This window comes from Euprymna scolopes, chromosome 1, assembly GCF_053919585.1.
Source record: "Euprymna scolopes isolate OS-2025 chromosome 1, ASM5391958v1, whole genome shotgun sequence".
NCBI lineage: Eukaryota > Metazoa > Mollusca > Cephalopoda > Sepiida > Sepiolidae > Euprymna > Euprymna scolopes.
In genome coordinates, this window is record NC_136482.1 from 48,205,367 (window position 1) to 48,227,755 (window position 22,389).

Consider the following 22,389-nt stretch of genomic DNA (forward strand, 5'->3'; position numbering starts at 1 on the left):
ATAATGTTTACTTGTTTTTAAAAAATGATAGCATTTTATTCTTATGCCATTATATTATACACTCCGTAAGTAAATTAAAATTACCATATAAAATGCAGAGTATTTGCCTGATACTTCTAATTGGTTGTTAGAAATTGCGACTGATGAGTAACTAAAAAAAGTTTCATTTTCGACCTTCATTTATATGTATTTCATATTTCTGGTTTCAATTTATTTTTTAATTTTTCTATAAGTTATTAATAGATATGTGTTACATCTTTCTTTTATCGTAACTTTTACATGGGGTTTTTCGTTTTTGTAATGTTACTTACATTGTTAAACTTTACAAACGCACACATTTATATCACATAGAATATTGCGACCATGAATAGTAACATCGTAAGGATTAAGTTTAGAGCACTAAGAGGACTACTTGTAGAAACTAGAAAAAGAACAGAAAAATATTCCAGTAACTTGATAATAAATTGATGCCTTAAAATATTGCAACACAAAAATAAATTATATAATGCTACATTGCATTTTTTTTAATTCTTAATGGTGCAATGCTTTAAGTTATAACTTTATTATATTTTCTACTAAAGTATCTTGCCCTTTTCTTTTCTAGTTTAAACAACTGGCCGTTTTACTTTTCTAATTTTTGCCTTTACCAAAATGATTTTCAAGTTCGCATATTTCTATGTAATCCATGATATTTTCAGGCTTTGCGTTGAAATAATTTATCTTTTAGTGTTCAATATCATTCGCCTTGTACACAGTACAAAATATATTATGATCAGCTTCTTTAAGTGACTAAATATAAAATCAAATAAGAGATGTATTTAAGGTCATTCTCAGAAAATAACGTACACAAAAGAGAAAAACTATTATCGGGCGACGTCCTGCGAGAAATATTATCAGTCCTTGCACGGCAAAGATAAAAAAACTCAACTACAGAATATATATATATATATATATATATATATATATATATATATATATATATATAGAGAGAGAGAGAGAGAGAGAGAGAGAGAGAGAGGGAGAGAGATAGGAGATCCAATATTTTCTACAATAAACCGTTTCAGTCAGGTATGGTTGTAAACCGAGGATGCCGATATTCTGTTCACTTTGCATAAACTTAGCGCTCTCTCTCTCTCTCTCTCTCTCTCTAACATTATCTGTCTCTCTCTCTGTATCTGTATATGTCTATCTCTTTCGCTCTCTCTCTACCCCCACCCCCACACACACACATATATATATATATGTATATGTATATATATATATGTATATGTATATATATATATATATATATATATATTGTTGTAAAACGAGTTAGATACTTTGTTTTGTTCTGAATTAAAATAAGTATTCATATTAATTGTAAGCGTGTCCGTAACGACAAAAATTAATACACATATTTATTCTTATATTTTTTCAGATTTTTCCATTTTATTCTGATTAGGAAATTCTTCCCGGCCGTGTACTACTAATGCCGTATTATTTATTTATTTTATTTTCTTCATTTACTTCTCTGTTCATTATATATATATATATATATATATATATATATATATATATTATATTATATTATATTATATTAGTGTTTTACTTTCAAAAGCTTTCATGAATCTAACAGTTTTCTAAATAAATATGATAACCAATATTTAACGGATAATTTTTACACGTACAGAAGTTTATGTATTTAACAGTTTAGGATGTGCAATTAATTCAATATGTAAGATTAATTTATTTATACTTGAACCTGAAAAAATGAAATCTCATTAATAATAACATATTATTAATAATAAAACTACAAACACAAGTACATTTAATAAGGTTATACTGATAAGTGTTTTCAAAAGGGTCTTTTTTACTGTTTTCCTGAATTTATATAGCTATAGGAACAGTACCGAATAGTTTCTATGCCTTAATACATTAAAACAATCTTTTGCAGGAATGTAGAAAATTACTGTATGAGAAAATCGTCATTAGTTTGCATGAATAAAATAATCATACTAAAATAGTGGCAATGTTTGTAATAAAAAAGTGTTTTGGGAAACGGAAGAGGCTACGATGAATAACAAAAATATAAATAGAAAAAAAAGCAAGGGAATGATACGTAAACACACAAAACAAAGCACATGAAGGCAATTCGTCAAACACTGTCTAATCTTATGATCACAATTGTGGAAGCAGCACTCGCAGAGGGATTATACAGAAAAGACGCCAACTTTCAGGAGAGTTGACCGTCCACCTGCAGTATGCGCGCAGTTCTTTGCTTGCTTTATATCCGTCTCACTGAAACATAACATTGATTTTTCAGAAGCGTACGATAATTTACGCTGACGTCTGCCTGCGGAAAAGTCGAAATTTCTTTCTCTTGCCTGCTTTTCGATATCTAAGCCTAAGCCAGCTGTCACAGATTTACTGAACCACGAAATGATCGCTTGCTCATCACCGTAACATAAGAGAAAGCAACATTCTATGAACACGAATCGAAAGGAAGGCGGCTTTAAATATATTTTATGGATAGTATAATCGGTAGCTGGTTAAATATGTTCTGAGAGAAGAACTGCATGTAACCTCGCGTCTACAATGATTATAGAAACACAGTTATTATCATTAGGATTTTGGCACATGAACCGCACATATACGGTACATATATATGCGTGTGTATACGTCTGTGTAGATATACACACCAACACAGCACTCTGTATGAAATAGAAACAAATGAGCTAATATTATAATGGATATGAGCATGTGTAAAATGTAATAAATTCGCTTTATTAATCACTCTTTCACAACTATGAAGACAAAAAAAGAATGAATTAAGCTATCTAATGTGTTTGCTATCTAACGAACTGGATCACTATTTGCTGGAATCCATAGAACTTACTTTAAGTTACAAAACTCTGACTTTATTTCAATTAGAGTAATTATTAGATAAGCTTGCATTTACAGACATGAAAGATTCATGTAGGTTTTACTGAACTTTTGAGATGTTTTTATATTAAAGCAAAACAATTCTAAATAGGCTGTCAATATCTATGCTATTAAGTTGAATACCCACGTTTCAGAGCCATTGTTGTGGACTGTGTTTGTATCACATTTGTTCTGCATTAGTTTTATGTTATTGTTTATCGTATACATTTCTCACATTATAATTTTATTTGATTTATTAAAAAAAAAATAGTCAAATATTTGAATTTTGTTTCCGCTATGCCTGCTATTCTCGATTCAGCTAGATCCCGCAGAAGCACGGTTATATTTTCCCTTGCTAAACGTTATGACTAACATAGAATGCCGGAAGGTCATTGAAACGAATATGTCTGAAAATATTATTAAACGCAAAACGAATTCTTCCGATCACATCTATGAGTAATCGTAACATATCGTTTTAAATAAATACATTTATGCAAACAAAATTTATGCAAATGTATGATACTATTCATATTCTTAAAATTTACTAGAACACTTTTTGATTATCTCCTTGTGTAGCAGCCATCCTTCATCTTTCGAAAGTTCCACGATGGATTGCACCCTTCCTTTTTTGAGTCCAGTAGTTGTGTGAGTAGGCGTATATATATATATATATATATATATATATATATATATATATATATATATATATATATATATATATGTATATATATATATATATATGTATATGTATATATATACACATATATATATGTATACATATTCACAATACTATCTATCTATATATGTATATATCCATCATACTATCTGTGTGTGTGCGTATATATATATATATATATATTCCATCAGGGTGTGCATGTATAGGACACCGGGCAATGTGATGCGTCAATGGAAGTACTTGCTTGCATGCTTTTCATTTCCAGCTCCTGCCGCTGGCTAGCCTTTAGGTTTTTTTCTTTACATGGGGGTCACCACTTATCAAGGCCCGAAGGTCACTCATTAATAAGGGTTATTGCGTATACAGTAATCAATGAGATAGTATTGTAATAATCATTAGTATTGGGGGGTTTGATAGAGTGTCTTACTTAAGGTGGCGGTTTCTAAGGAGTTATTTTTTATGTTGAACTTGAAGACGTCCAGGTTGTAGTTAGGAGGGAAACAGTCAAGCGGCAGAAAGTTCCACTGGCGTGCAGTTCTAAGAAAGAAGCTTTGGTCATGACATCTACGTTTGGATTTAGGCACAGATAAAGAGTGGGGAAATTAGTTTCAGCCAGACGGGTGTTTCTCGTGAAAGATTGCGAAGGGGGGTGAGGGATTGGAGCTCAGACGAGCACCTGCCTTGGAAATAAAGATAAAACAAAGACATGCTCGCAATGTGCCTTCTGTGGGAGAGAGGTTGCAGGGAAGAGAACAGGGCCCCCCCACTAAACCACGAAGTATATTTTGTACTCTGTCAAGGTAGGATACGTTGTTTTTAGTAGCTCCTGCCCAGATGTGACAGCAGTTCTCCATCCTTGGACGTACTTGGCTTTTATACAGATAGAGAATTGCATCAGTAGTGAGATATCTTCTGGAGCGGTAGAAGCATCCCACCATTTTCCCAGCGTCCGTGACAACAGATGTGATGTAGCTGTTCCATTTCAGATCAGGAGTAAAGGTCAAACCAAGAAGCTTGTTAAACCATGGACCCTCACCAAGACGAGAGCTATCCATTTCAATTGATGCCAGATGGGGATCAGAGCGCTGATGATGTAAAGATAGAAGCTTGGTTTTGGATGCATTAAATGTGTTCAGCCACCTCTTCCCCCATTGTACCACGCGCTCAAGATCAGAGGAGAGACAATTAGAGAGAACTTTGTCATTTACGGCCTTTGATGTGTTGCCATAGAGGGTCGTGTCATCAGCATAGATGCCAACGACTGATTTAAATATTTATTTTGGGAGACCATTGATGTAAATCAGGAACAGAGTTGGGCCAAGGATGGACCATTGGGGGATTCCAGCATTAATACTGTAAGCCTCTGATTTCTGCCCATCAACTACTACTCTTATGAACCTATCAGAGAGAAATTATCTAATGATTGAGAAACCATTTCCAGTAATACCATGGCTGGAAATCTTGTGAAGTAGGCCCCTATGCCATACCTTATCGAAGGCCTTCGATATGTCAAGAGCAATTGCCCTGGAAAGGAAACCTTTGTCAAGAGATTCACTGATCATATGTGATAGAACCGTTAGCACATCTGCTGTAGATGTTGCAGAGTGGAAACCATATTGCATGTCACTAAGAAGGTTGTTTCTGTTGAGGTGGTTGATACTTCTTTATTTAATATGGATTCCAACAACTTACTCATTCCAATAACGTACTTTAGGTGAATACGAAGCAGAATGCGTAAGCCTTCTCTGCCAGTGTAAGTAGACTCTCTTGTGTTAAGAACTCTGAGATGCCTCCTCGTGGCCACACACGGATACTGGTGTCTTTTAGCACCAGGCTAAATGTTAGGGGATGTCGGAGCAGCAAGTGGGCCCCAGAGCTGCTATCACATGAGCCACGAACCGTGTGGACACGCCCTAACACACCATCGACATCTGCTCCGCTTTCTTGCCGGTCGCTTGGCTTGCATAAGGCTAGGAGAAGTAAAAATATCCCAATAGCCAGACGGACTGGCTATGAGGCGGTTAACAAACATACAAACTGCTTTCTTTTCCGGCTGTCCGTTGCAACCCTCTTTCCCTGATATCGTCGGTAAACCCTACAGCTGCCTTGAAGGAAGGTTTGGGAGCCGCAGTTTGTGGGTTTCCTCCTTGCAAGTTGATGCCCACCCCAAACAAATTCATATTCCAATGGCTTTTCCTTCTTTCTTCACGTTTGGTTTTCTCTCTTTTTTTACTGCTTGGCTTCTCTTGTTTTTTTCTTTTCTACGACAAGACCAGCGGGGATGGGACAAGGGCGAAGGGGGCAGGTTTTGGTGAAACTCGGAGCTCCTAGTCTAAACCTGCACGCTGGCGGTGGACGCGTGATGGTCATCCCCTCTTGGAACTGTGACCATACGGAGGCTCGGTCCTGCGTCTACGACTGGACAGGCCTATTGAGGCCTATTGAGGACAACCACTGCCCTAGAAAATGTGGAAAGCCGTATCCAGTGGGACACCCCATTTTACGGTCGAAACCAGAAAAAAACTCAAAAAACATATCCACAAGTCTAACCTTTGGTGCATGAAACATAAGAACCCTGCTAGGCCTAAGTGACACGGACAGACCAGCATGGCGAACTGCTATTGTCTCAAAGGAACTCGCGGCTCTTAACGTGGACATTGCTGCACTAAGCGAGACCCGACTCTCAGAGAAACGTAAGCTGGAAGAAGCGGGCTCAGGATACATCTTCTTTTGAAATGGAAGGGATAACGATGAAAAAAGAATGCACGGCGTTTTTTTTTTGCTATAAAGTCATACATCGTGCATGACTATAAGCTTACACCAACAGCTGTAAATTAGAGACGTATGTCTCTTAAAGTCCCACTGCCTTCAGATAACTTGATTACTGTCATTTCAGCATATGCACCAACTCCAGACGCCGACATTGAGGTGAAACGAGAATTTTACCGGTAGCTTGGCAAGCTTATAACCAGAACCCCACCATTCGACAAATTAATGCTGCTGGGCGACTTTAACGCTAGAGTGGAGAAAGATCATAAACTCTGTAACTCTGTCATTGGGAAGCATTGACTTCGTAAATGCGACTCAAACGGCCACATGCTGTTAGGACTTTGCTCAGAAATTGGGCTATTCATTACCAACACGCAGTTCCAGCTCCCAAATTGATTTAAGATCACCTGAAAACATCCTCGATTTCAGAATTTGCACCTTCTAGATTATGTCATTGCCCGTCAGAAAGATAAAAAGGATATCCATATCACTAAATCAGCACTAAGTGTAGATGACTGTTGGACATACCACCGCCTGGCGATCACACATACTAAATATACCACCAGAAAAAAAGCCCAAATTTGAATTAAAACAGCAATTTTGGAAAATATATATCCTCTCATAACTACAACGAACAGAGATAAAAACAACATGGCAACTCACCATCGACCAACAACTTTGTATAAACCCAACCAATTCTTGCAACCTGGAAGAAGAATGGTTGTCAATCCGTAAGATCATTAATGAATCAACCAAAGTCAGAGCTGGATTAAAGAAAAAGAAAAAAAATCAAGATTGGTTTGATTAAAACTGTGCTGAAATTAATCAATTCATGCAAGGAAAAAAAGGAAAGATAAACGCTCGCCCTGCTCATGAACAAGACCCTCGAAGCTGGCATAAAACCAACATCTACAGAAACCGCAAAAAACAGTGCCAATCAAAATTACGGGAACTAGAAAACAAATGGTGGCAGCTGAATGATTTAGAATTGGAGGGATTTGCAGAAGCCCGTGACCTTAGAAATTTCCAAGCCGGTGTAAAACAATTTTTGGCTCCATCAGATCCTTAACCGGAAAACTCCTTGCAACAGACAATTGCACCATCCCCAACGATCCACACTCAATTCTGGATCGTTGGAAGGAGTATTTGCCACTCAATTCAATAAAGTATCTTCTGCAAATAAGGACTTTCTCAAAATGGTCCCACAGTACCCAGCGCAATCATGGATGAATACACCACCACCATTTACATAATTTCTAATTGCGATGGAGCAAATGAAAGTAAATAAAGCCCCATGGTCTATCCCCTTCGAACTTATCTACCATGGTAGACAACATCTGAAAACAAGACTATTCACTCTCATTTTTAAGATGTGGGAAGAACGTCAAGTACCAAAAGATCTGAAAGACGCAGTAATAGTAACCATCTTCAAAAAGTGTGACCGAAAATCACGTGGCAATTACCGTAGGATTGCCCTTTTGTCCATAATGGGAAAAATCTTTGTCCCCATACTACTGAATCGCTTGCTGGAATCACGGAATCCGTCCTCCCAGAATCTCAGTGGGCTTCCGTACCTCTCGGGGAACAATATATATGATTTCTGTGCGAGACACCTGCAGGAGAAAAGTAGGGAACAACAGAAACGCTTCTTTCTTGAATTTTATGACCTGCAAATGCATAGCGTTCCAAGAGATGTAATGTGGAAAGTTCACAAGCAATTCGGTTGCTCAATCCACTTTGTAGAACGCAATCGAGGCACTCCATGACGGCATGGCATTATATGTATCGCACCCGAGCAAGGATACAAAAAAGTTTCCAGTTACTTGTGGACTAAAACAATGGCGTGTCCTTGCACCTACACTTTATTCCTTATAACTTGCTGAATATTGCACGAACTTCCCCCAAATAATCAGGGGGCGGACATTAGGTACCGTTATGATGGGCGACATTTCAAGCCTACTAGACTAAAACCCCAAAGCCTTGTGAAATTCCAACATCGCAGACCTTAAATATGCCGATAACAACATAGTCCTAAGCCATTCAAAGGAAGACATCCAGAGATCCATACACAACTTCACGGCATCCTATCATCGCTTCGGACTCTCTGTACCTATTGGTAAGAAAAAAGGGTTAAGACAACCAGTACCCAATACCATTTTACAGGACGTAAGTATTCACATAAATTACACTACTCTTGAGAAAGTAGATTACCTCCATATCTCGGTAGCATAATATCGAAAAGTGCGCAAATGAGAATTTAATAGAAAGCCGAATTTGCCTCGCATATAGCGCTTTCGGCAAAGCGACGAAGCGCGTCGTCAATAACAAACCTCTTTCAATAAAAATAGACTCATGGTATACCATGCGATTGTTATACCTACGCTTTTTATGGGTGTGAGGCATTGACTATATACCAAAGTGATCTCATTAAACTCGAAAAATTCCACCAACAAAAAACTTCGAGCTATACTGAACATCAAATTGTATGATTATGTAACCAACACAAGCGTTCTTGAGAGAACAAACAGCTGCAGTATTGAGACCACCACCACGAGGCATAGACTCTGATGGTTTGGGAATATCCTCAGAATGGATTAAAACAGGCTTCCTCGACAAATTCTGTACTCGGAGCAAGCCACAAGCAAAAGATCTATCGGCCGTCATCTACTTCGATATAAGGACCGACTCAAATCCACCCTAAAAAAACACCGGATTTGATCTTAACATCTGGGAAACAACATATCAGGATCGGTGCCTGTGGCGACATCATACACGGTACCAAATGATATGAAGCAGAAAGAAGACTGGTGCAGATCAAGACGCAGGCAAGAAAAAATCGTGCTGAACATAACGCCCTCTGCCAAGTATTGTTTGCCTTCTATGGCCACGCAAATTCCATACTCAGGTTATTCTGAAAAATCATCTGCAATCCAAACACTGAGGAAGGAGGAAACTGCACACGACGATATATTCCATCACATCAAATTGAACATGGCAGAGTTATTCTTTTCCCGATTTGTCTGGGTATGATTTCCAATCGCCGGGTTGTCTGTTTAATTTAAGCTGTCAATTTGCATATACTGGCACCCAAAATATTTGTTCTCCCGTAGTCTTAAGTACTTTATATAGATGCATCAATTTCATACAATGTGCCAGCTGAAGTTAAAATAACCGCTCGGCGAATGGAAAAGATATCCTTAAAAATTGGAAAAAAAGATAACTCTGTCATGTGCTATCAGAGGAGCTTGAACAATGTCTTGCCGCCAATATATATATATATATATATATATATATATATATATATATATATATATAAATATATATATATATATATAGATAGATAGATAGATAGATAGATGGGTGCGTGTACCGTTAGAGATTTTAAGCGACATACCGACGTAAAGTATCTCAGTTTTATCTCAATATTTAGCAACGTTCCGATGTGAACCTATGACGTATTTTACGAGCGACGATATTATTTCACACCTGGCGCAGATTAAAAAACTCGGAGAGTACTTATACCACGAAATACAACATAATGATAATTATAAATCATAGAAGAAAATTAAGAAAACTATAATATATGATTTAATATGTCGATGTAGTGATCATATTATTGGCTGAAGTAAAGATACACATCAGTATTCACTGAAAGCTCAATTATTAGAATAGTAAAAATTAAAATATGAATTGCAGCCCGATTGGTACCCGTTTTGTCCTGTACTAATGATAAACTTCTCTCTGTTCTTAACGATATTACTGTTCATTTCTTTTCTAGATTGTGTTGTCGAAATATCAAAGTTTTTAAACATCACGTTTATCGCAAACAGTAAGTCATTTTCATATTTTCTATGCGTAGTTTTATATAAATATATATATATATATATATATATATATATATATATGTATGCAAATCTACGTACATATATAGGTGGGTGTGCATGCCTGTGTATGCGTGTGTGTGTGAGCGCATATAATAACCGACTGTAAAAGACTCTTTGTGGCTGTTCATTCTTGTCCATATTTTTTACATCATTTTACACTGGTTCTTTGCCTATGTATAGTCTTCTCTTACCATTCCACCCTTATTTATTAGACATGTTTTTAAGAAAAAGTACTTTTTGTATGTATCATTTTGTATTCATATATTCATATATATATATATATATATATATATATATATATATATATATATATATATATATATATACATATATATGCTTTTAAATATTTTTAAATGATTTATTCCTTTGTAATTTTTCAAATTTTGACAAACATTATACGGTATATTCTTCATATTATGATTAAAAATTACGGCTTTATCTTTGTTAAAATTACCCACATTTGTACTGATCTTCCTGTATTTTACATATATCTTTATGACGTCACTTTTCGTAACATACGTTTTTTTCCGTCCATAATTTTTAGCTTTTTTGTCTTTCAATGGAATATTATCTACACCTTGTCAAAATCTCCCTAGTGACCATGTGTTTACAGCGGATGTTTTTTTTTTCAGTTTATTCCTAAAAATTAAGCGTAATCTTCCATTGTATTATTCTTTTATTATTTCCGCATCTACGCATGATCCTTCTATAAGATTTTGTCATCATTTCTCTATCAACAAAATTAATTCCTTCACTTACAGCAATAATGTTTCTTAAATATGGGCCATCCCACTTTTACTATATGGACTCCATTTATACGTCATTATTGAACAGAGAAACGGTCTTCACAAGCATACTTATTTGACCTTCATTATTTAGTGGGACAAAAATATTAAATAGTTAGCGCGGCATTTCTTATTTTTTCAACTCAAAATACGAACGAACGTTTCGATAACAACGATATTAGCACAAAAAAACAAAGAATAGCAAAAAGCTTCCACACGAAAAATCTCTCTCTTAGCATGACCTTTTCTAGAATATCTTCTGTGTAGTGCCCCTTCCAACTGCAATTATTTCTTTGTTCTTTCCACGATATAATCCCAGATTCTACGATGTTTTAAATGTTTTAATAGATGTTTTGATCCAACAACGTGGAACAAGACAATGGGTTTTGCATTAATCTATGATCAAACACATGGAAAGGCGTGCCAACGTTCGTTTCCGAATTCTACGTATACTCCTAGAAAGATTGATTTCATATTTCGCCTCTTTACTTCGTTTGCCCCTAAGATATCATGCTTACTTTTTTGTTTTGTTTTTTACACGTTAATCACCACTCATCAAGGCCCGGAATCCAATCAGGGATAAGGGTTATTGCAAGTACAGTACGTTAGTGTGGAGATTTAATGAAGTGTTTACTTAAGAGGAGGGTTCATTAGGAATTTATTAACGTTGGACTTGAAGACAACCAAGTTGGAGTCAGGTGGGAAGCAGGTAGACGAAACAGAGTTCCACAGGCGTGCAGTTGTAAGAAAGAAGCTTTGTTCATGGAATTTACGTTTTGATTTAGGCACAGATAAAGAGTGGGGGAAATTTATCACATTGGATTAAGCTAGACGGGTGTTTTTCGTGAAAGATTGGCGAGGGGGGACCAGAGATTGGAGTTCAGACGAGCACCTGACATGGAAAAAACGATAAAATAAGGATTGGCTCGCAACGTCTCTTCTGTGGGAGAGAGGTTGCAGATTACAGATAAGGTCATCCCCCACTAAGTCACACAGTCTATTGTGTACTCTTTCAAGGCAAGATAGGGTTTTTTAGAAGCTCCTGCCCAGATATGGCAGCAGTATTCCGTCCTTGGGCGTACTTGGCTTTTATATAGATAGAGAATTGCATCAGTAGTGAGATATCTTCTGGAGCGGTAGAAGGATCTCACCATTTTTTTAGCGACCTTGGCAACATACTTGATGCACGTGTTCCATTTCAGATAAGGAGTAAAGGTCAACCCCAGAAGCTTGTCAAACCACGAAGCTTCTCCTAGACAAGAGCCATCTATTTCAATTGATGCAAGATTGGGATCAGAGCGTTTATGGTGTAAAGGTAGGAGTTTGGTTTTAGATGCATTAAAAGTAAGAGAGTTGGGCCCACAATTGACCCTTGAGGGGCTCTTGCATTAATATTGCAGGCCTCCGATTTTTGTCCTTCGACCACTACTCTTATGAACCTATCGGAGGGAAATGATTTAATGATTAAAAAAACATTTCAAGTTATACCGTGGCTGGAAAGCTTGTGAAGTAGACCCTTATTCCATACCTTGTCGAAGGCTTTTGATATGTCAAGAGCAATTGCCCTTGAAATGAAGCCTTTGTCAAGAGATTCACTAATCCTGTGAGATATAACCGTAAGCACATCTGCGGTGGATCTTGCAGAACGAAAACCATATTGTGTGTCACTAAGAAGGTTGTTTCTGCTGAGGTGGTTGACTATTTCTCTATTTAATATGGATTCCAGCAACTTTCTATTTCTATTAACATTAACAGCAATAGCAAATTATTTCGCATTATGAATAAACATATATATTTCGCATTATGAGCAAATATTATATTTATTTCGCATTATGGACACCCATTCTATTTTTTTTTTAACTGTCAGTGCAATAAAACACATTGTCGAATTCTAGAATATTATGAAAAACGCTTAAATCTTAAATGCGCATATGAAAATTTTCTCTGATTACCTCATCTCAAACGCATTCGAATTAATTTTTTTTTAATTAACTTGACAGTATTTTACATGTGGTTGCTATTATTTGACAAATATCGACACACGCGCCTCTCTCTTTCTCTCTCTCTCTCTCTCTCTCTCTCTATATATATATATATATATATATATATATATATATATACATATATATTTCTGAAAAATATATTTTCTTATTATATATCAATCCTTAGTTAAGAAGCTCGATGTTATTACAAATCAATATATATAGACTACATTACAAAAGATTATATGAAAAAGTCACGATGTTGACTATCTTATAATTTATTCCTTGAATAATTGTAGAAATCAACTGATAAATTATAAGATGGTTAACATCATGAATTTTGCAATATAAATTTTTGTCATTTATTTGATATATATATGTGTGTGTGTTTGTGTGTGTGTGTTTGTGTGTGTGTGTTTGTGTGTCTGGGAGTTGATAGTCCTACATCCGTGGAGTTTCGAAGAAATACTTTCCTTCTAATCTGTAGGAAGGATTTAGCAAAATGCGGGATCGGATTTTGCTTGCAAAAGTATTTGATAAAACTGCAAGTAAGTAAAAATATTAATTGATAACAAAAAGTGAAGCATAGGGAATATGGTGAAGAAAGAGGTGAGTTCACTTGAATGGATAGTCTGGTTAAAGGTGAAGTATCCAATGGTTGTAAAATCCAAAAATGCCAATCCAAGAAATAAGGTTAAATTTCAATTCGCACAAGTTAAATCCAAGGGAATCGCGTAAGTAGAAGATGGTCCAAAATAACCCAAAAGGCTGAAATCCGTAAAATAATTCACAAATAGGTACAAGGAAAAGATGAAAGAATTTCAAAAATATTATTAAAAGAAAGATAACATATGCGTTAGACTCGGCTGCCGAGACAAGAATTAATAAAGAAAAATGAGTAAAGAAGAACAAGATGAAAAATAAGTGAAGAAGAAGAGGGATAAATTGAATGGTGGTAACATTAAATATGAAATAGAAAAGCAAGTGGCAAATTGGCCCATGCAAGATGATGTTAAAAGGCTCCAACAATATGGGGCAATATATATATATATATATATATATATATATATATATATATATATATATATATTTATGTATTATATATATGCATATATATATGTACATATACATAAATATATATATGATGATTTGATTGCAACGTCTTGTCAGACGAGTCCCACTCCCTCAGGCACTGAAAGTTCATGAGCCCGAACAATCACATATAGTCCTGGTAGCGAATTCACATGCTCAAGCAGACATGAGACTAAAGACGGTCATTGTTATACATACATATATATACACGCACACACATATACATGCGTACATACACAATACACAATACGCACACATACATATACATAGACACACATGCAAACATAAACAAGACGGTCATTGGTATACATACATATAAATGTATACATACATACATACATGTGTATAAGCATACGCTCATATATACCCATATGCATACACAATGCATAATACACAAACATACATATACATACCCTAATTCATACATACACATATACATACATATACATCCACATATACAAATACATACATACCTATACTTACACATACATATACGTACGCATATACACATATATATACATATACTTAGCTTCATATGCATACCTATCCATATATATGCATTAATACACATACACACATACATGCACACATACAAATACATATGCATACACACCTGCATACATACACATACATGCATATACACACATGCATGCATACACACATTTATAAATGTATATATGTACACACACAAACATATATACACATAGACACATATATTTACATTTACACATAGATATAAGTACATATAAACTCACATGTACATATATAAATATACACATACATACATATATAAATATGCATACAGATATACATACATAGATACATATAATGATGGCAGAATAATTGTTACATGCATCCAGCATCACAGGCGTACACACGTCACATCTTTTTTATCGCCACAGGACTGTTTTTCTTTTTTTTTATAATTAGCAAATACCTGAGGGAGTATCTATACAAAGATGGTGCTACAGAGTTTTAGCTTTGTACGACAGCTAGATCTTTCTCTCGGTTAAAATGTTGGCATCCAACAACAAGCAAGAGCTATATAGCCAACAACAAGTCAAACTGCAGACCAGCTTATTGCGGGTACTGGTCTCCTGCTTATTTTTTTTTTAAATAAAAAGTTTGGTTGAGGCAAACACTTTTGGAATAGTAACTGACGATGATATAAACAAATTCACACATTTTTTCACAAATAAACTCAGCCACGGATGGTCAAAATGTAGACAGTCCACCGACATATATTAAAGACGCTTACTTTTTTATTTTAAATAAAAATTTGGTTGAGAGAAACGCTTTTGGAATAATAACTGACAATGATCTAAACAAATTCATTCATTTTTTCACAAATAAACTCAGCGACGGATAGTCAACATGTAAACAGTCCACCGACATATATTAAAGACGCTTACTTTTTTTTAAATTAAAAGTTTGGTTGAGACAAACACTTTTGGAATAGTAACTGACGATAATATAAACAAATGCATACATTTTTCACAAGTAAACTCAGCGACGGATAGTCAAAATGTAGACAATCCACCGACATATATTAAAGACACTTACTTTGTTTGTTTTTTTTTACATAAATTTTTGGTTGATACAAACACTTTTGGAATAGTAACTGACGATGATATAAGCAAATTCACACATTTTTTCACAAATAAACTCACCGACGGATAGTCAAAATGTAGACAGTCCACCGACATATATTAAAGACGCTAACTTTTTTTTTAAATGATATAAACGCATTCATACATTTTTCACAATATATTTTTCACAATACATATATTAAAGACGCGTATATTTTTTTTAAAGTAAGCGTTTTTAATATATATATCGGTGGACTGTCTACATTTTGTCTATCCGTCGCTGATTTTATTTGTGAAAAAATGTGTGAATTTGTTTATATCATCGTCAGTTACTATTCTCCAAGTGTTTGTCTCAACCAATATATATATATATATATATATATATATATATATATGTAGATATATACATACATACATGAACATATATGTATATATATATATGTCACAACAAAAACAAACATCTTCTATGGGCTACGCAAAATACACAAATCTAACCAGTTAAGACACGCCATCAACATACAAAAGTCGGAATAAATAAGCACCCCAAACCCCAATGATCTCACATTCAGACCCATAGTAGTAGGACAATCATGCCCAACAAGCAGACCTAGCAACCTAATAGATATACTATTACACCCCTTAACCAATTTAGTCAAAAGTTTTGTAAGAGATGACACACCCTTCCTTAGCTCCCTACCAAAAACAGTAGACGATGAGACTATACTAGCCACATTCGATGTTAGCAGCCTATATAGCAATATCCCACACAATCTAGGAAAAGAAGCTATCGCATATTGGATTGACAAGCATACACATACATTACACCCCAGATTCAATAAACAATTCGTGATTGATAGCATCGACATAATCCTCAATAACAATTCCTTCCAATTCAATAAAAGCAACTACATCCAAATACTAGGCACAGCAATGGGTACTAAAATTGCACGACATATGCAACCTTTACACTCGCCTTCTTAGAAGAGACCCTTTATGAAAGGATAGAGCAAAAGTACGGGCAATATATAAAAACACTCTTCATAAAATCTTGGAAAAGATACTTAGACGACTGCTTAATCCTCTGGATAACCACATGGGGGATATCAAAGAACTCCACACTTTGCGACAAAATCTACACCCAAAAATAAACTTCACACAAGAACAAAACCCCACAGAACTACCTTTCCTAAACATCCTAGTAACAATAAAAAACAACAACATAATCAAAGACATCTACCACAAAGCCACAGACACTCAACAATACCTCCACTTCAAAAGCCACCATCTTAAAAACTGTCTAAAATCAATAGCCTAGTCCCTAGCACGTAGAGTCTGCACCATAGTAACAGACAGACACTTCCGTTCAACTAGACTGAATGAACTACAAATAACACTGCGGAAAAGAGGATATCTAATACCACTAATTCAGAAAAGTATTGAACTGGCTGAACAAATTCAAATATACCAACTAAGAACCCCAAAAGAACACAACAAAGAACAAATTTAAGCATACGTCTCTACACACAACACAAACAACGAAGAACTATTCACACAGATAAAAAACAAACCTTATCCTTCTCAATCAGAACGACAAACTACACAACATACTCAAAACAACAAAATTAATAAAAAGCAAACGCCAACCCAAAAATTTAAAACACATCCTAACTTCCTCAAAACTCGTCCCACACACTACAAAAGGGGTTACAAAATGCAACAAACCGCGATGTGGAGTATATGATATAATAATAGAAGGTAACACATACACATTCAAAAACCGATCACAAACATTCAAAATAAACAAAGGATCTAAATTGCGCCTCCAGAAATGTAGTATATGCACTAAGATGCACAACATGCAACAAATCCTACATAGGCGCCACCAAAAATATCAGCAATAGAGTTGCCTTACATAAGAGCAACATCAAAATTGCAGATAACATACATCTCTATGTTTCAAAACACGTACACACATGCAATGCAAACAGCTTCAAAATAATGCCAATCTTACAAACTGACAATTATTTTTATTTACTAACACAGGAAAAAAAAACTTCATCACCAGATTCACGTCTAAACTGAACATAGCCTAATATCAACACACAAAAACATTAAATGCAAAGCAGACACGCATGCCCATCTATATGCATATACATATACACACTCACACATAAATCAGAACCGACACATTAAAACACAAACACGTGCGCGCATAAACCACACACAAATATAGCACCCCTATTTCTAATACAACACACTGAACAATACCAACCCTACTTAACCTCGAAACCAACACCACTTGGAAACACCTAGAACAATAGTATAATATTTGTTCCAACAACTCGCTCCCTCCTAAGTCAGTGGAGGAGAACCCCTCATGACTGAGACAACTATCATCTCTTCTGTAATCCCCCTCCCATATCTATACCCCCTCCAATTGCCCGCCCCCTCTGGGGAACAAAATCTTCCCCACACTAGGAAGCGATCCTGGGTCTGGCTATACCCACATGGGGAGACAAATAAATAGAAACATTAAAAAATCCCCTATACATATTTTTTAAATACACCCCTCTATCTAAACAAACATAATATAAGGAATACCCGAAGAGACTGAAACGAAAAATCACCATACTAAAATCCAAGAATCGAAAAAAATATATCAAAATAGAATGAAAGCACCCCTACCCTTATTTCAGTAGAGCTGGCCCCCCTCCTCACACATACACATTAGTAACGACCTTGGATCACAGTCACCTTCCTAGGGAAGCACATAACCTCATAATAAAGAGACGAATATTGGCTGAAGAGAGCTTGATAAGGATACCTTAAACGGGCCTTATTATCGGGCTTGAAACAGACGGTACCAATGATCTGTCTCAACTAACAACTTTCTGTACACAAAATATAAGTACGCTCTTAAAATTTTGGATTTTCCTTTTAATTGAGCACTCTGCTGGAATTCTATTTCCAAAAAAACTAATAATAATTATAAATATGTATATATATATATATATGTATATAGATACACACATACACACACACATATATATACATAATTATGATTGTAGAATATAATATAAACACACACAGATATATATATATATATATATATATATATGTATATATGTATATATATATATATGTATATATATATATATATATACATATTCCAAGTTAAAGCTATTTAAGAAATAAATCTTGTTAATAATGCTCAATAAAAAAGAGCAAAATATTTTTTTTCATACAGACCAATAGTCGTAGCACTAAACATGCAGATATTTCGGAAATTGTTTTGCAACGGACCAAAAGTCCCTCTTCCAGCGACGTAAAAGTGTTTATTTGCTACCGAAGCATCTAGTTCAAAATTGGTAGAAGTGAAATATGTTAGTTTATGAAAATAAAATAATGCATGCTATATTTCAATGGGGCAGGTGATATAAACTGATATTTTAGACTCAAAGTAGGAGGTGATAGGGGAAAGGGGGCGGCAAGACTTAACATGATTACTGGAATAATGAGAAAAAGGTGAAAAGGGTAAGGAAAAAAGGAAAGAAAAAAGAAAGTAGAAAAAGAGAGAACAGAAATACGGAAGTAGCATTATTAAATGACATCACTATAAGGAATGGGGGTGTAAACTCATTAGGGGTAAAGAGACAAGGTGGCAAAGAAAGAAAGCTGTGTACGTAATTAGCTGGGGTGGATGGAGACAAACTAGCATATAGGGTTCCCAGCGAGGCATATATACGCACATTTATATCAGTATCCGCAAACTCAGTCGGAAACATACATAAACATACGCATATATGTGCATAAAGAAATAATAAATCCTGGAGCACAATATGCATCGGTAATTAGTATCGGTCTTCTTAAACCTAAGTCGTATTACTCAATGAAGTTAATAATTTAAAATAAAAATTGCCAGTAATTAAAATGAAAGATCCAATAATACAAATAATAATAATAATAATAATAATAATAATAATAATAATAATAATAATAATAATAATAATGATAACGATGAAATCAAAGTATAAGTTTAAATAAGTAAATAAATAAATCAATAAGACAATAAATGAAATAAGGAAAATACATTACTAATCATATAGAGGATATCATATCATATATAGGAGAATAAATTACTACATAGCATAACCATAGTAATAAATATACAAAAATATAAAAATATTGATAACAATTTTGAAGTAATAAAAATATGTATTATTAACAGTAGAAAATAAAGTAATATGTACGGCTAAAATAATGAAAAGAATAATTAATGATTAACATGACATCATAAGAGATAAAGTTTAAAATAGAGTGATAATTATGGAAGTATTATGGGCGGTAAGTGATACAAAAAAAATAACAGTTAAAATATACAAACATAGATGTGGATGTAAATAATAAGCAATTTATATTAAAATCTTGGAAAAGTAAAAATAAAAATGTTTTCAAAATTTTCAAAGCATATAATTTTTTCTTTAATTAAAATAAATTTTAAAAACTCTTCTTAGTGACACACAATATGGTTTCCGCTCTGCAAGATCTACCGTAGGTGGTCTGACGGTTATATCCCACAGGATTAGTGAATCTCTTGATAGAGGCTTCTCTTCTAGGGCAATTGCTCTTGACATATCAAAGGTCTTCGACAAGGTATGGCATAGGGGTCTACTTCACAAGATTTCCAGCTAGTTGCAATAATTGGTGGGAACCAAGCTGCTCCCCAGCAACTTTGGATTTAACGGACCAAGCATAGAGCTCTCTTGTATTTTGTTTTACTCTTTTACATTGGTTGCTGGCAGTCCTGAAAGCAGCTTTAGTCTCAGGGCATTTATTGCGTTGGTAGCTATGATTTCTGTGCGCGATGGCAGTAGCACATTCTGGGGAGAACCATGGCTGGCTGTCAGGTTTTTGTTGGAATTATTTGGATGGTATTAATCGGCATATGCCTACAATTAACCATTCGGTCAGGTCTGATACAATGGGAGACACGTCCTTTTTAAACGCGGCATGCAGGGGTAGATCAGATATAAATGTAAGGAAGCTATCTCAGTCAGCCGTGGAGTATCGATATAGAGTACGGTGGAGAGGTACGTCTGAAGACTTATTATATTTCATTTTTATCTTAACTGATACAACCGAGTGGTCCGAAAGATCCCAGAGGAAACATAACGGAACATGAACATTACTCCGAGGGAGTTGTGAGAACAAGGTCTATAAGGATAGATTTTTCCATTAATTAAAAGAAAACACACGCTTTGTTATATATGGCTCGTTTAATAGCATTCATCTGCAAAAAATATAGCTACTTTGAATATTTTAAGCATTCATTTTAAGTAATTCCCTATTACCTATTTTCCGTTTTCTTATGTGATGATCGTCTTAAGTAACATATTAGGTGTGATTATATACATGCAGTTTATCCTTTTTTCCATAGGAGTAACCACTTATCAACACTCGAGAGCAAGGGTTTAAGCGTGTACGATAGGCAATGAGGCAATGCCGTTGCGCTAGCTAATAGTGGAAATTTTGTAAATAAGATTTATTAAGCGGGGGCAACTCATCAGGAATTTGTTTACGTTAGTCTTTAAGAAGATCAAATTATAGTCAGCTGAAAAGCACTCAAGAGAAAGAGTTACAAATACGTGCACTTCTTAGAGAGATCCTTTGCTCATTGAAACTACGTATAGGTTAAGACATATTTAAAGACGGAAGGAAATGTTGATAGTGGTTTCAACTGGACGAATGTTTCTCGTGAGACTATAAATTGGAGCTCAGACGAGCACTTGGCATGAAAACCAGAATAAAACAGAGACAATCTCACAACGTCTATTCTGCAAGATTAAGTTTGCAGGGAAGAGAAACGGGCACTCCACACTAGGTTCCGGTCTATTCAAAGTTCTGTCAATGCGGAATAAGTCTTTTTAGCAGCCCCTCCCTAAATGTGACAAAAACACTTGGACATACTTGCCTCTCATATAGGTTGAGAACTGCATCAGCAGTGAGATATCTACTGGGTAGGTAGAAGGATCCAAATATTTCCCAGCAACTCCAGCAACGGACTTGATGTACGTGTTACGTGTTGCATGTCACAGCAGAAGAAAAAGTGATGCCCAGAAGTGTGTTAAAACTTGAAGCCTCCCCCAAAAAGAGAGCGATTAATTTCAATTGATGGCAGACGGGGACAAGAGCGTTGGGATGTATAGTGGGAAGCTTGGTTTTAGATGCATTTAAAGTAAACAACCTTCTCTTTCCCCAATTTTCAACTTGCTCAAAGTAGAGGATATATAATCACAGAGAACTTAGTCGTGTATAGCCTTTGATGGGCAGCCACAGAATTTAGTTTCATCAGCTAAAATGTCTATGTATGATCTTAGGATGTAATTTGGAAGATCATTGATCAAGCTAAGAAAGAGAGTTGGGTCCAGAGTGGACTCCTGAGGGGCTCTAGTATTCATACTATGAACTTTGGATATCAGCTAATCAATCACTACTCTTATAGAAGAATGATTTAATAATTGAGAATACATTTCAAGCTCAACCGTAGCCGGGGATCTTGTAAAGTAGACCTTTATGACATACCCTATCAAAAGTGTTTTTTTTTTTTTTAAGAGCTGTTAACAAAAGAAAAAGTTCCCGCCGAGAGATTTGCTTAGCCTATGAGATATAACCGTTAGCATATCAACTCTAAATATGTTACTGCATGTTACT

The 22,389-nt window shown here is 35.2% G+C and overlaps 1 protein-coding gene across 3 annotated transcripts in view; it reads left to right on the forward strand.

Moving 5' to 3' along the window:
• Window positions 1–22,389, forward strand: part of LOC145294368 (uncharacterized) — a 1,286,825-nt gene that overhangs the window by 1,042,869 nt on the left and 221,567 nt on the right. For 2 of the 3 annotated variants that reach the window (XM_080141377.1, XM_080141385.1), the window contains exon 5: window positions 10,125–10,175. The exons of the other annotated variant lie outside the window; for it this stretch is intronic. The gene's annotated coding sequence lies outside the window, so the exon portion shown is untranslated. The remainder of the gene's footprint in view (window positions 1–10,124; window positions 10,176–22,389) is intronic. 3 annotated transcript variants of the gene reach the window in all.